We start from the raw sequence: 15,824 nt of genomic DNA on the forward strand, positions 1-15,824 counted from the left end.
GGTCTGAATCTTGAAGGAAGTGTGGGAAGACAGGGGGTAGAGAAAGCAGCTTATTCTATGTCTACCAGACAAACAGTGAAACAATGAAATGTGCAAGGAAGAGGAAAGGCGTTCAGTGGATCAGGGAGTACACAGAGACTAGAAAAAAATTGTTAAAAATTGGAAAGATTGAGAGAGATCAGGGAGTTTAAAAGCTAGATGATTTTGTATTTGATCCTAGAGGTAATAACAAACTACTGGAATTTATTGAATGGGAAAGTGATGTGGCCTGTTTTTTGCTTTAGGAATATCACTTTGGCACATAATTGGTGGATAGATCAGATTGGGGAAAGACTCAAAAAAGGAGACCCACCAGTCCACTACAACAGTAATCTAGGCATGATATGTTGAGGATCTAACTCAAGACAGTGGCTGTGTGACTTCAGAGAAGGAGATGTATACAAAAGAAACAACAGGATTTGACTAGATTGGGTAAGATGAAGGGAAGAGGTAAGCATGACATCTGTTTTGTGAGTTTGGGTGATAGGAAGAATGGTTGTGCCCTCCACAGTGATAAAGAAAGCCGGAAGAGATGTCTTGGATGGGGAAGATAAGGAATTCTGGCTTGGATATGTTGCATACAGAATGGTTGGTTTAAGTACTAGGCTCTCCATTGGTTATCTAACACAAATTCAGCCCATCTTATTTTTTTCACACATACATTTTCTTTGATGACTTTTTGCTTCCTATTTCTCTTATATATGGCCTATTTAAATATATTTTCTTGCATATTTTTTCTTTGTTGTCTTCTTCCTCACACTGAAATTTTTGAGGACATTGGCTGTCTTTTGACTTTCTTTGTATCCTCACTATTTTGAAGTTCCTGGTATATAGGATGACTTAATAAATGGTTTTTGACTGCTTACTTCCTTTATTTCTCTTCTTTGTAATTCCTGGTCTGTAACATGTTACATTTTTACCATGCATTTCTCCTTTTTGAAATTCTGTGTAATTTCTATGACTTGTATACCTTAATTGTTGCTTCAGCTCCAGGGGTCAGAGAGTGGAGGCAAGGAAACTGTCTTGATGGGAGGAGAGATTATTAAGAGAGGGAAGAGAGAAGAGAGGGGTATATTTAAGCCAGTCCTGAGTCTCCTGGTTTCATCCTATCCTTCTTCCTAGTTTCCTTCTTTTGTGGTAGAATATGGATTTTTTTTTTATTTTTGTTCTTGTACATCCAGTGCCTAGTATAGTCTCTGGAACAAAACAGGTGTTTAATACATGTTTGTTGAACTAGATTAGAGCAGTAAAAGAATATATATCTATATTGTTATCTATATCCTTGGTTTCAAGGAGAATCTTAAAAAAACTACAATAAATTAAAGACAATCTAGTTCATCCTACCCTTTTTTCCATATAGAATTTATACTTTCTACTAGACTGTAAGCTTCTTTAAAGCAGAGACTGTTATTTCCTCTGTGACAATAACTGCAATTAATGTAGCATTTTAAGGTTCATAAATTTTTTAACTTACATGATCACAGTTGTTCTTCAAAACAACCCTACAGGATAGGCATTATAGGAGTTATCATCCTCATTTTACATATGAAGAAATTGAAGCTCTGATGTGTTTTGACCATGGTCACAGGGCTAAAGAAAAGTATTTAAAACCAGGTCTTTTTTGGCCCCAAGTCCACAGTTGTTTTCATTATACTATACTGCTTTATGAGAAGACTAGGGGTTGAATTGTGGGCATAATACCTACTAGTTGTGAGTGCTCTTGGACAAATCACAACTTCTTTGAGTTCCTGAGTTTTTCCACATGGAAAAGGAAGGATTTGGCCACCAAACAATAGTTAAGATTTCTTCCAGATTTATTATTCTATGATTCTTATTTTGAACTCAAGGCACCAAAACCTTTTGGTCTTTTCTTAAAATGCCAATACTAAAACCACAAAAAAAAGCCAGAGGTTTAATAGTCTTCTGAGTTTATCTACAAATAAATATAGTCCAACTGATACGCTATTCTCCTTCCAACTTATTGACCTATATTCTCTGCAGTATCACCTAATCCCTTTAACATTATTAAAGAGGGATCCATCTGGGAATGTTTAGATGTTGCAATGGTAGCCTTAGGCTGAGATATAAGGTAATGTCTACTAAAATGAGATTCACCCTTGAAGGAAATGCCAATGATTATGCTTTTGTGGGCCACACATTTTAAAGCTGGAACAAGTATGTGACAACTATGTGAACAAATAAGGCACATTAGCCAGATAATGTAAAAGTATTCTAGGTCATGTTGGTAGTTGTTTAGGTCTCCCCTCTATCTTCTGGCAAGCTGCAAGGAAAGGCCGTTGGTAAATAATGGTTTAAATTACATTATGGATGGACTGATCTGCTATTAATACAATTCCTGTTGCTGTCTGGAAACTTTAGGTCCACATGTGTAATTCTTCAGTGGTATTCAGTGTGTTATCTAAAAGGTCTCTCAATGCTGCTGCATCAATGCAAACCAGACTATACCCAGATGAACAAAGGGAATTTAACTTTCATAAGTTGGTTTTAAAATGCATTTACTTTGACTGCACTGAAAGAATCTAAAAAAAGATGAAAAGCATCTTTAGCATGCCAAAAACATCTGGTTTCATATTTTCAGACCAAAAGGAAATTGCACGAAGACTAAAATCTTATGTTTTGATTTATATTATTATTGGAGGGCTGAGAAGCTGCCAGTCACCAAGTAAAATTTTATGATGATAAATAAATAAGGAAAACAATCTGACAAAATGTGCTGTGGAACAAAGCTGCATTTCAAGTTTAATTAACTGATAACAATGTTTATGACGGAAGAACTGTGCCACCAATTATCCAGTTAGTAAGTGCATGTTACCAATGAGAAGATGGGCCTATAAATGTGTGGCTAGAAAGGTTGTCTTGCAGCAAAAGACTTCCAAATACAAAATCCAAGGTTTTCTTCATATGATAAATTGTGCATCAATTAAAATCCTCTCTGAAGATGTTTATAAGCAGGTCTTTCATGGAGAATGACAAATTACAAGTCACAGAGTGGTAGAAGCCACTGTTTTCTAGTATTCCTAGGTGTATCGTCTTTGACATCTGACAAGTTGGGCAATAGAAATATAGCAGTCAAAAAAGAACAAGAAGACAAACAAAAATATTTTCATCTCTGTAAGTATCTAACTTCCTTGTCCCCACTCCAATAAACCCGATGCATTTGTAACAAAGTATTCTAAAATATTCTTTTTAACAATACGAGTGCTAGTTTTCCATAATCTCGATAGAATTTATCTTGAATCACATGTTTAAAGACTCTTTTTTTCTTGCTATTACTGAAGCTGTCATTCCAGACCTCCTGGGTCAAGGCTTGAAACAATCATTTATAGGCCAACCTGTTGACTTTCTGTTTACCATTGACAATATCCTCTTTTGACATAATTTAACATTTATGAGATTTTAAAATGACATTTTTCATAGCAAATTTTATAAGTTAATTTATTCATGGTGTTGAAACTTGTGAATTTTATGTGCACCCTTACCCAGCTTTTGGAATGTTAGACTTTTGCTAGACTAGATTGCTAGACTAGATTGTTAGACTAGATTGTTAGACTAGATTCAGAAAATATTTAACTTTTTTAAATTTCAAATACATTAACCATCCTCCTCATACTTTTCATAGAATCCTTTCAAGAGTAATTGCTGTCACTAAACTTCTGGGCTCCCTGACAAGATGACTTATATAACATTAAACAGTGCATTCCAAATGCTAGGTAGTTTCCCAATATGTAAATAAATGAATAAAGTATCAAGTCTCGAGTCAGGAATATTCATGTTCAAATCCCATCTCAGACATGTCAGCCTTGGTAAGTCATTTAACCTTTATTTGTCTCAGTTTCCTTATCTATAAAATGGGGAAAATAATAGCACCTATCTCTTAGGGTTTTGTAAAGATCAAGTGAGATAATAACTGTAAATTCCCTGGCAATATGTAAATGTTATCTATTGTTTTTTTATATTTATATATAAAGTGGTTCAGTGTTCAATAAAAGAACCTCTTTAAGATAAAATTCCATTATTTTGTAGTAAGACAAAAGACCAACAGAATGCAGAACAGTTGTGGAAAATTCCTGGAACTTTAACCTTAGATACAGTTGCTCCAAGTAACAGTTGCCATCAAAAACATTCTCTAGTACATTTGTTGACTCAGGAAACTGAACAAAGCATTTGGAATTTTGGTTTTCCTAGATTCCATGTATATTTACATATAGCAATTTCCTACTTGATCTCTTTCTTTTTTCATCCAATTGTTATTTTATGCATTAATTCTGTATCATCTCTCTCTTTCTATTAAAATTGTTGGCAATCATTTCAGTTGTTTGTTCTGTCTGTGGATCCTCTCTCCTCTATCATTTTCTAGGTGTATGCAAAATTGTCACCTTTTTCATTAATGGAATGAACCCATCCATATGCTTGAAGGCTGTGTTTCATTTTGTGTCTGTCTGTATGCATGTATGTGTGTGGAGAAGTTAACATCCTGTCTTCAGTGCTGTTGGGAATTACTACTGGCATGTTTTGACTCATTATCTTGAATCTTAATCAGCTGATGAAAAAAAATTAGTTACATCAGCTGATGAAGGCTCAGGGTAATGAGTCAAAACACACTGATAGTGATTCTCAGCAGCAAGAAGTGGGACTTTACCATTTCACTTGACATGGATGTCTCTTAGTACTCTCCAATAAATCATTGATCAATCTTCATATTTATCAAAATATAACAATCAAAGTCTGGCCCCTTTAAAACATGGCAGGTCAAGAGCATCCCATATGAAGATAAGTATGTTATAGAGCTTTAGTAATTGGATCTGAGGTCTTCCTGGTGGCAACTGATGTAGTCACATTATATGGTACTCCTGACATCCTGGTTCAGTCCCTCATCATTATTGCCTAGACTACTGCTACATCCTCCTAAAGTTTCTCCAGGTTCCTGTTCAGGTGTTCTGAAGTATATGTGACATGGGCCATTTGGCTATGGACTATGGATTTCTTACTCCTCCACATAATGTTTTTACATATAATAAAATAGTTATCAAAATATGTTTCTAAAAATCACATTGAAAGACCCAAGATTATGAACCTTTTCTCTGGAGACCATTCTTCACTCAGTTGTCAAACTGATAGAACTAAAACAGTGGCCATATCATCCCCCTGCTTAAAAAATTCTAGTGAATCTCTACTGTGTTAGGTAAAATGTTAACTCCTCTCTTTGTCATAGAAAGAAAGACCTTCATAATCCAGGCTTCGTATCTGTTTACAAACTTGTATCATATTACCCCTTTCACCTATTCTAGATTCCAGCCAAAGTGGCTTATTTGTTAACCTCTGTCCATAAGGTTCTATCACCTATGTCAAGGTCTTTGTGGAACCTGTCCCTATACTAGAAATACACTCCTTTTATGTTCACTTCTTAGAATTCCTAGCTTCCTTCATGCCATTCCCAAAACAAAGTCTTTCCTGGTCTCACCAGTTGCCAGGTCCTTTTGCATTCAATCTCTTTGCATTTATTTCAAAATTATTTATATGATATGGGCAAATGAAATAATAATTATTAAAGAACAGTGGCTGACCCATAATAAGTACTTTGTAAATGTAAATTATTATTAAATGCTAGCTTTTATTCTCCCTTCAACCCTTAAAGACTGCCCACTCAACATTAGAATGTAAACTCCTTGAAGCCAGGGACATTCTTTTTGCCACTTTATCCCAAGTACTTAATGTATTGCCTGGAACATCATAGTAAGTATAAAAATATTTGTCAAAGGAATAAATGGATAAATTAGTCATCTGATTTTCACTGTTTAAATTTTTATCCCAGAGAAAATTAGGAGTCATACCACATAGGTAAGAAAAGATAAAGCTCATTCTTCATAGAAAGAGATTCTGAGTGGAGGGTCAATAACTGACTGATTGCAATAAAATTAAAGTAAAAAAAAAAACTTTAGCATTCCCTACTTGAAGCTCTGATTCCCCACGAATTTTCTGAAGTATTCAGAAATGTGTCATGTGCATAAATCAAAGGACATACAATCATAAAATAGTATGTTTTCTCTTTTGGTACAATCCAGTTAAAGCCAAAAAGGAACTGTATTCTTCAGATATTGTTCTTTGCCCACCATCCATTACTCCTTCTGACTTTGATTTTTCTTTCCCACATTGGCATACTATTTAGGTCAAATCTCCTTGGTTCAGTGGCCCATCCAGAGATCTAGTAAAAAGGAAAGATGGAATGCAGGAGTACACAGAGGGACTTAGTTATTTAAACAGCTAGTGAAATAGCAAGAATAAGAATTGTTGTCAGTTTCAAGTAAAAAAGATATTCCCAAGGCAATTGGAAGATTTGAACTGGTGAAATACAATGCTGATGATTGCTGAAAAGGACTATCATCATTTAAAAATATGATAAAAAAATAGCACTAGCATTGTCATTGACAGAAGATAGAAGGCATGACATGGAGAAATACTTGGAACTATAGGATTTTAGGACTTTATAGATCATCGAATCCTAAATCCTCATTTTACAGAAAAAAGGTAACAAAGGCATACATAGGCTGACTGGACTAGCCTTAAACAACTAAATTAGTAGAAAATCTGAGACAAATGGCTGTAACCTAAAATATACACACTTAAATATGTGAAATATATGTGCATGAAAAATCTAGGGATACATTTAATGTAGGCATAGCTATGCATATTCTATGTACATATATATCCTTCAAAGTAGTCGAATATATTATCTTGTGTGAAATAAAAAATTATTAAATAAGCATTCTAGCATAAGTAAGACAAGGTAAATTAAGGAAACAATGATTTATTAAATACCTTATACTCTGCAGTGGGCATAAAAATATAAACAACAACAACAACAATAAAAAACCCAAACCTGATCTTCAATCTAAGAAGGAAAAATAGCAAAAAAAGAAGGGACCTGAAAATCTGGGGGTAGGGGAGGAGGTTATGAAAATGATTGTCCAGGGACATGGTTTTGAAGTTCAGAAAGTCAGGAGCAGAACCAAAAAGAAAATGAAACTTGGCTGGCCCACGCCCCTCAATAAGATAAAAGCTACTGGAGAAACTAATGAACAGAAGAAGGGGATGAACCTGGCACAATCATATTCCAGGATGAGGAAGCTACAGGAAAAGTTGAATACTCAAAGAAGAGAGGCCCCAGGTACTATGGGAAGTTCCAGAATGATCCAGCAATGGAGGCATAATTTTGAAGTTTAGAAAGTCAGAAATAGAAGCTAGGAGAGGAATGAAGGGGAACAAGCATGAACTCCTTCAAAAAATGGAAGTCCCAAAGGGAACTCACCAATGGCAGAAAGGTCCAACTACAGTGACAGAAGGGAAGGAAATTCAGAATTTAGGCTGTCACTTTATCTAGAACATAATGTTACATAGGAAGCCTCATAACAGCTAACTGGCATTCTATCCACTAAACCATCTCCAGTCAATAAGCAATTTAAAGAATGTTTTCATACAACTATTTCGCTTTGACTTCTGAAAACTGTTTTTATCTTTTGACTTTTTATCTACTGGAGAATGGCTCTAGTTTTTAAACATTTGACTTAGTCCTATACGTACTATATATACTTTTGAGAAATGAAGACTTTCTCACAGAAATTTGTCACAAAAATTATATCTATATATCTATATCTATATCCATATCTATATCTATATTTATATTTATATCTATATCTATATATATCTTGCTTCATTGTTTATGGTACTTTTTTTTTAGCAAAATGTAGTTTCTCTTATCTCTTTTAAGTAGTATTACTTTTGCTTTTTCTTTCTCTTAGATCATGTTTACTATCCCATTAACTTTTTAGTTCAGTTGAAACAAATTAGGTTTTGCTCTAAACTTTACTCTTAACTCATGTTTTTCTTTTTTCAGATGTGTTTCTTTTAGACAACACATCTTAGCTTCTATATTGAGAGAGCTCATAACACTATTATTAACATTCACTGTATTTTCCCCTTCATCATATTTTCTTCAATTTCTTCTCTTCTGTCTCTATCTTTTTATCTTGCCCCTCCTAAAAAAGCTGTTTTCTTCTAACCCCTGCTTTCTCTAATCTGCCCTCTCTTTTCTAATATAGCCTTGCTTTTTTCCTCTTTCTTTCCTATTTTCCTATTGAGTGCATTATATTTCTTTACAAAACTTAGTGTGTTTATATATTCTTCCCTCTTTGAACCAGTTCCCATGAGAGTAAAGTGAAAGAATTGCCCATCACCACCTTATTTATCCCAGGGATATAGAATGGTTTAACATTAGGAAAATAATGAACATCATTTGTCATATTAAAAAACAAAAATGTTCTATAACTCCTATTAATACCAATACATGTAGAAGTAGTTTTTGACATAGTATAGTTGGAATATACTAATAAATATATAAGATATAGGTATCAATTGGGCACTTTCAATATGATAAGTATATATCTTAAATTAAAAGCTAACATCACTTTTAATGGGAAAACACTAGAAGCAAGCCTTTATTCCTTCTTCTCTCTCTTATGGTCAGAGGATCATAAAATTCATTTTTTTTCAGCAGAAAGTAACCGTAAGCATCATTAAGTCTAACCCACTCATTTTCTATCCTTGAGATCAAGTTCCATCCAAGGTCTTCTGAACTCCAAGTCCAGTACCCTGTCTATTGTGTCAATGGTAGTAGTATGACAAAAGAGACACATTCAAACATAATCATAGACTATGGGGAGACAAAGATTATTCCTTTTTGCTAATAAAAAGATATTTTATTTAGAAAACTCCAGAGAATCGGCCTCTCAAAATAACCTTGAGGTAATAGTTTCAGTAAATAAGTAGGACATAAAAGAAATTTACAAAACTTAACATGTTTTCTATATGGCTATGAAAAAATATAGAAGTATTAAAACAATTATAAAACTCAAAGTATTTGCATGGCAGAATACTAAAACAAATCCTCTTTAAATAAATAAAGGAGATGTTAAAAAATGAAAGAGATATTCAGTTTTTGTGGTTGGGCTATTCTATTATAATGAAAATGACACCGCTAACAATATTTATATATCTAGTTATATATTAATCAAATAATATTTTCATATTAATAAACTTATCTTTTCAGTTACATGTACAAACTGTTTTTGACAGTTTTTTTTTCTGATATTTTAAGATTCAGATTTACTCCCCCTCACCAAGGTAGCAAATAGTTCAACATAGGTTATACTAGTACTTTCATGAAATATATCTTCTCATAATGCTCATGCTATGATAGAAGACACATATTACACATATAATAAAAAAATTAAGAAGGAAATAAAGTGGAAGATATTATGCTTTGGTTTGCTCTCAAACTTTTGCTATGGATAGCATTTTTCAATGTGGGTCCCTTGTGAATATCTTGGGAATGTGCTTTGCTGATAATGAATTAGTCCTTCACAGCTGATTATCATATAACATTTCTATTACTGTATATATTGTTCCTATGGTTCTACCTACTTCATTTGCACCAGTTTATATAAATCTTTTCAGGTTTTTCTGAACTCGTTTTGTTTGTCATTTCTTATGGTACAATAGTATTCCATTGCAATCACACACCCCAAATTGTTTACCCACTGCCTAAGTGATGGACAAACCCTAAGTTTCCAATTCTTTGCTACTACAGCAAAAAACGCTAAAAATATTTTGTTATATGTAGGTCCTTTCCCCTTATATCTTTGGGGGACAAACTCAGAATTAATATTACTGGTAAGCATAGTTTTATGGCCCTTTGAACTCTCTAGAATGGCTGTATCACTTCACATTTCTACTAACAGGGTTTCAATCTGATAAATATAAAATAATATCTCAGTTGTTTTAATTTGCATTTTTCTAATCTAGAGTGATTTGGATCATTTTTTTCATATGACTAGAGATAGTTTTAATTTCTTCATCTAAGAGCTGCATGTTTGTATTCTGTTCTTGATTAATGAATGTTGGTATTCTTATAAATTTGACTCAGTTCTTTATATATTTGAGAAATGAAATCTTTGTCAGAGTGCTTTCTATAATTTTCCCTAAATTTGTCATTTCCTTTCTAATACAAAATGGTTGCTTATTTTGTTTGTACAAATGTTTTTAATTTAATGTAATCAAAATTATTGATTCACTTTTCATTAAGTTCTCTGTGGGTTTTTTGGTCATAAATTCTTCCCTTATCCATAAATCTGACAGGTAAATTTTCCTATGTTCCCCTGATTCATTTATAGTGTCCCCCTTTATTTCTAAACCAAGTATCCATTTAGACTTTATTCTGATGTATGAAGTGAGATGTTGGTTATAGTTTTTGTCATACTCTTTTCCAATTTTCCCAACAGATTTTGTCAAATAGTGAGTTCTTTTCCCTCAAAGGTTTTCCAGAGGTTCTTTTGGGACCCAACATCTTCACACTTTCCTTGGAGGCATCATATGTTTTGGTTTTGCCATTGTTTTCCTCTTCTGAGTTTGTATTTTGATCTTCCTTGACACTAAATTAACTTTTTAAGGTCAGGTTTTCTTTTTTGTTGTTATTGTTATTAAATTTTCTAGTTATTTCCCTCCCCACCCCTATCCCTGTCCCCACTGTTGTTTTATCTATCTGTTGAGGTTCTTCTCTTCTCTTGGTTTAGAGAGAACAGTGTTCCAAATTTGCAGAGTACTCTTCTCTGATACTTGTGGCTGACTTTGGTTTCCATGGTGTGTCTACTGAGGGGATGCTTCTGCTCACTTGCTCTGGAGAGGCTGGTAGTTCTTTTTTCCAGCTAGATTCAGCTCTCCATATTACTAGTTCTGATGGTTCCTGGGCTGGTCTGGTCCCTGCCCTTGCCAAGTGATTTGGCTGGGTAGATCCCCTACTCTTATCTGTTCTACCTGTGTAGAGTGGCTTAGGCTGGACTGGTCCTTGACTCTTGGGCTATCCTCTACTCTATTGCTTCATTGCCTCAGGCATTCTGCTAACTCATGGGGCTGTGTAGATTTCCTCTCCTCTCTGACTTCTCTCCCTATGCAAAGTGATTTGGACTCAGCCAATCTCCCCCTCAGCTACTTCACTCCCTCAGATGCTTTGCTTCCATGTGGAAGTGTGTAGGTTTCTTGCCCTCTGCTTTTGCACCCGTGACACCAATCAACCACTCTGAACTCTCTGTCTTCTATAACCCTGTTGAGTGACTTGGACTGGTCTCATTCCCATTCTATAGCTTGGCTGCCTCTGGCTAAATAACAGCTTTGGGCTCATCTGATTTCTGCTAGTTCCCACATCTGCTTTCCTGCCTGGACTATTCTTTCTTCTTACCCCAGTGAGATATGTTCTTTTTCCTTTCCTGATTTGACTCAATTTATTTTCTTTGTGCATGACTGCATATGTCATTTGTGAACTTTTAAAATTACTCCACCCTACTCAGACAGTGCCTTAGGGGAAGATCAACTTGTAAACTACTGATTGAACAATGAAAGTCCCTAACTCATACCTTATAGTAAAGTTAGAACCTTAAGCTAGGTCTATTTTTAGATCTAATAAAAAACTTGTTAAGTACCTGTAAAGGTTAAATTAATCTCAAAAAGGTCAAGTAACTTACAAAAGGCAAGCTTAACAAAGAGGTGTGAAGTACTCAGAAGATATAATCTACCAGAGAAGGTGTGAACTAAAGAGTGGTGAAAACTAAGAAGGCAGTCCTGGAAAAAAAGCATCTACTGTGATTAGTAGACGTGAAAATTTAGGGGAGGTGACATAAGAGAAAATTTTCTTTAAAAGGAAGGATAAAAATTCAGTTCAGGCGAATTTCAGTTTTGAGAGGAAGAACCCAGCTTGGAGATGGTCTCCTGGAGAGTAATGACTGACTCGCTCTCCTTTAGGCTCAGGGAGGACATTTTTGCCTAGGCCTTTAACTACTGCTTGGCTCAGCCTGAGCCAGAGCAGTTTAAATTAATTCTCTCTCTCTCTCTCTCTCTCTCTCTCTCTCTCTCTCTCTCTCTCTCTCTCTCTCTCTCTCTCTCTCTCACCCTTCCCTTAATTCCTTCTCTTTATTAATTAAAATCTCCATAAACCCAGCTGACTTGTGTATTTTCATATTTTGGAATTTCCCATGGCAACCACTTATTTTATATTTTTAAGTCAAAACACTAAAAATTATCCTTATGGTTTTGCATCCTTACAGTTTTGGCATTTATACATTCCGACATGGAGGGTTCAAGGGAGTGTAACTTTTTTTTTTACTCCCTCATCTTACGTCCCAGCAGGCAACCCCATTCATTTTTTAAAAAATGCTTATCTTCTGACTTTGAATTAATACTAAGTATTGGTTCTAAGGCAGAAAAGTTACTGAGAGCTCCTTGAGGACAGAAACTATTTTCTTACTTCTTTTTGACTCCCCAGCCCTTAGGATAGGTCTTGAAACCTCAGAGGTACTTACTAAATGTTAATTGATTGATTAAATAATTTATTGAATGATAAAGTTGGAAGGTAGGCTTTAGATTTAAAAAGAGAATGAGAGGAAAAGGTGTAAAGGAACCAATTATAGACAAACTTCTCAAAGAGTTTATTTAATTTTCTTATTATTTATTTGTTTTTTCAGCTACGTGTAGAAACACTTTTTGATAATTTTTTTATGAGATTTTAGGATTCAGATTTTCTCCCCACTCTCTTCCCTGGCCCAGGCAGTAAACACTCTGACATTTGTCATCCCAGTTCTTTCATGCAGCATATATTTTCATGTTGCATGTTAGAAGACACATATCACACATATAATAAAAATCTCATGAAGTATATAAAGTGAAAGATAGCAAGCTTTGTTTTGTGCACAGATTCCTACAGTTCATTCTTTGTCTCTGGAGAGAATTTTAATCATGATTCCCTGTGGCTATTTTAATAATATTTTAATATTTTATGATTGATCATAATATTTCTTTACTATCTACATTATTCTTCTGTTTCTAATTATTTTGCATCAGTTCATATAAGACTTTCTAGGTTTTTCTGAACTCATCCTGTTTGTTGTTTCTTATGGCACAATAGTATTCCATTATTTCTAAATATCACAACTTGCTTATCAATTCACCAAATCCCCAAAATGGACACCTCAGTTTCCAAGACTTTGCCACTATAAAAACCTGTTAAAAATCTTTTTGAACAGGTAGATCCTTTTCACTTATTGCTGATCTTTTTAGGATACAGACCCACTAGTGGTATTGCTAGATGAAAGGGTAGAAATGGTTTAATGGGCACTTGAGCCTGGTTCCAAAAGAGAGAAGAGATATGGAATTAAAACTAATAAGAATCTATTAGAGATATCCCAGATAATGGGATATTTGAAGATGGAGAAGACATGGCTTGTTAACAGGCACCACGGAAGGTGCCAGTAAACAAAGATTGAAGATAAGTGAGGTATTAGGGATAGTGGAGTGGATAATCAGCTGAGGAAGTCAGCGTGGAAGATATCACTTGTGGAAATAGAATATAAGGCCTTAGTAAGGAGGACTACATCATTATCTGAGAAAGAGGAGTTAACTAAGAAGAAAAAGAAAAAAGGTAGAGCTAGAGACTGAAGGTTTCTTCTTAATGTGAGATAAGGAGAAGGGAAGAAGAGAGAGCAGTTGGTAAATGCCCTAGTTTTTTTCAGTGAAATATGAAGCAATATTTTCAATTTAGAGGTAGGGGAGGATTAGAAGTCTGAGGATATGTAAACATATTTTGGAAGAGCTACTGTAACGAGTGAGATAGTAATCAAGTTAAAAGGTATAAAAGAGTTGCCTTGCCTTAGTTAGGGTCTAGATACATTATGTAGCAAAAATTTGTAGTGAACTTCATGCAATTTTGTGATTTTACTAGATTTTTATTCAACAGCACATGCATAAGAGCATAGACAACAGATGTGATTTATTAAGTATTTGAAAGTTTACTCCAAATCATATCAATGATGAGACACTGAATTTTTACCTCATATCCATAAAATTGGCAAAGATAACAAAAGATTTTGGAAGAGCTGTGGAGTGACAGGAATACAAACATACTTTTGGAGGAGATACAAATTAGTCTAACCTTCTGGAAAACATTTTGGAATTATGTTAGAAAAGTGATTAAACTGTCAGCCGACTGACTCAAGTTTCTCACTGCTATTTGTATGTCTCATAGAAATCAAAGATAGAAAGGTCTTATATACCTCCAAATGTGCATATAATCATGCTTTGTGATAGCAAAGGATGGAGAAAAGTAGATACATATCAATTGTGAAATGGTAAAAGAAACTTTGGTACATGAATATAAGAGGGTATTATTATACTGTGAGAAATAATGAATTTGAAAAGCTCAGAGAAACTTTAGAAGACTTGAACAAACTGATACACGGTGAAGTAGGCATAACCAGGGAAATAATAAACTATGAATAAAATAATAGAATGATGTGGATCAAAATAATAATAACAACAACAAAAACAAGAACCAGAGCACTAATCAAGTTTGACCTTTGGACACACTGAAAGAAGTGATTATGCATGTGGAACTTTACAGATACTCTTAGAATGAGATAACATTTTCTTTAGCTTGGTTGAACTTTTGTTGTTAGTTTTTTTCTCTTCACTTTTTTATTAATCAGTTTAAAAGAGAAAACAATTTACAAGGTAAAAGATAATAATAAATTACCAATAAAAATAATAAATAAAAGAGTTAAATAATAAAAAATAAGGTAATAAAATAGGACAACTAAATAGCTCAGTGGATAGAGTGCTGGACCTAGTGTCAGGAAGACTCATTGTCCTGAATTCAAATTTGGCTTTAAACACTTACTAGCTGTGTGATCCTGAGCAAGTCACTTACCCTTGTTTGCCTCAATTTCTTCATCTATGAAAAGATCTAGAAAAGGAAATAGACTAATCAAGTGTTTCTGCCAAGAAATCCTAAAGTAGGGGATCACAAAGAGTCAAACAACTGAATAAAAAGAAACAAAATAAAGGATTGGGAAGAATCATTTCAGAAATAAAAGCTATATAAAAACTAAAGGGTAATTGTAAATTAAGTTAAATTTTAAAATAAAATAATTAAATGAAATTAAAATGTTAATTTAAAAAATTTAAAAATATTTTAAAGGTCAGAAAGTCATATAAAACAATAGTAATTAAGATTTATTTGCTTTCTAGCTACTTTTGCAAGTGGCAGTAGTTTATGCAGCTACTGGTATGGCTGAATGGAGACTGTAAACCTTCACATAAAGTCTCACAGAAGGTATACCTCCTGAAAGATATTGCTTTCATTTAAACAAAGTAGATATATAAAACCATTACTGGGGAAAAAAAACTACTGGAAAATAAAGGTAAACAATTACTTCTTTGGGGTTCTACACAAAAGAGAAAAAAGATTCCAAGTATTCAGCAAAGCCTAGAGAAAGTTTCTCTATCTTGACTGATTTTTTTATGTCAGATAAAATGATGTTTTGTGGTCAGGTAGAGGTTTAACATTTCAGGACTGGCAATGGCTGAACAAACCATCTATTTTAGCCACTGTTAAGTGGAAAGGAGAAATGGCAACCAAAAATCAAAACAGAAACTTAAACAAAACACATCATTTGAAACATTTTCAAAATAATTTTGACTTCTGTGATTTTTCTTTTTCCTTTTGCTGGGCAAGCCAACAAAATAGTGCCAAGTAGCTAATCTAAAAAAGTGGCTGTCTGTTCTCTATAATCTTTCCATCTTGAAAAAGCTTCCTATTGAGCACCAGGAGAATAGTGTTGAAATCTTAGCTTGGCCATGAACTAAGATTATGGATTTACACAAAACAT

This window comes from Monodelphis domestica, chromosome 8, assembly GCF_027887165.1.
Source record: "Monodelphis domestica isolate mMonDom1 chromosome 8, mMonDom1.pri, whole genome shotgun sequence".
NCBI classification, from domain to species: Eukaryota; Metazoa; Chordata; class Mammalia; order Didelphimorphia; family Didelphidae; genus Monodelphis; species Monodelphis domestica.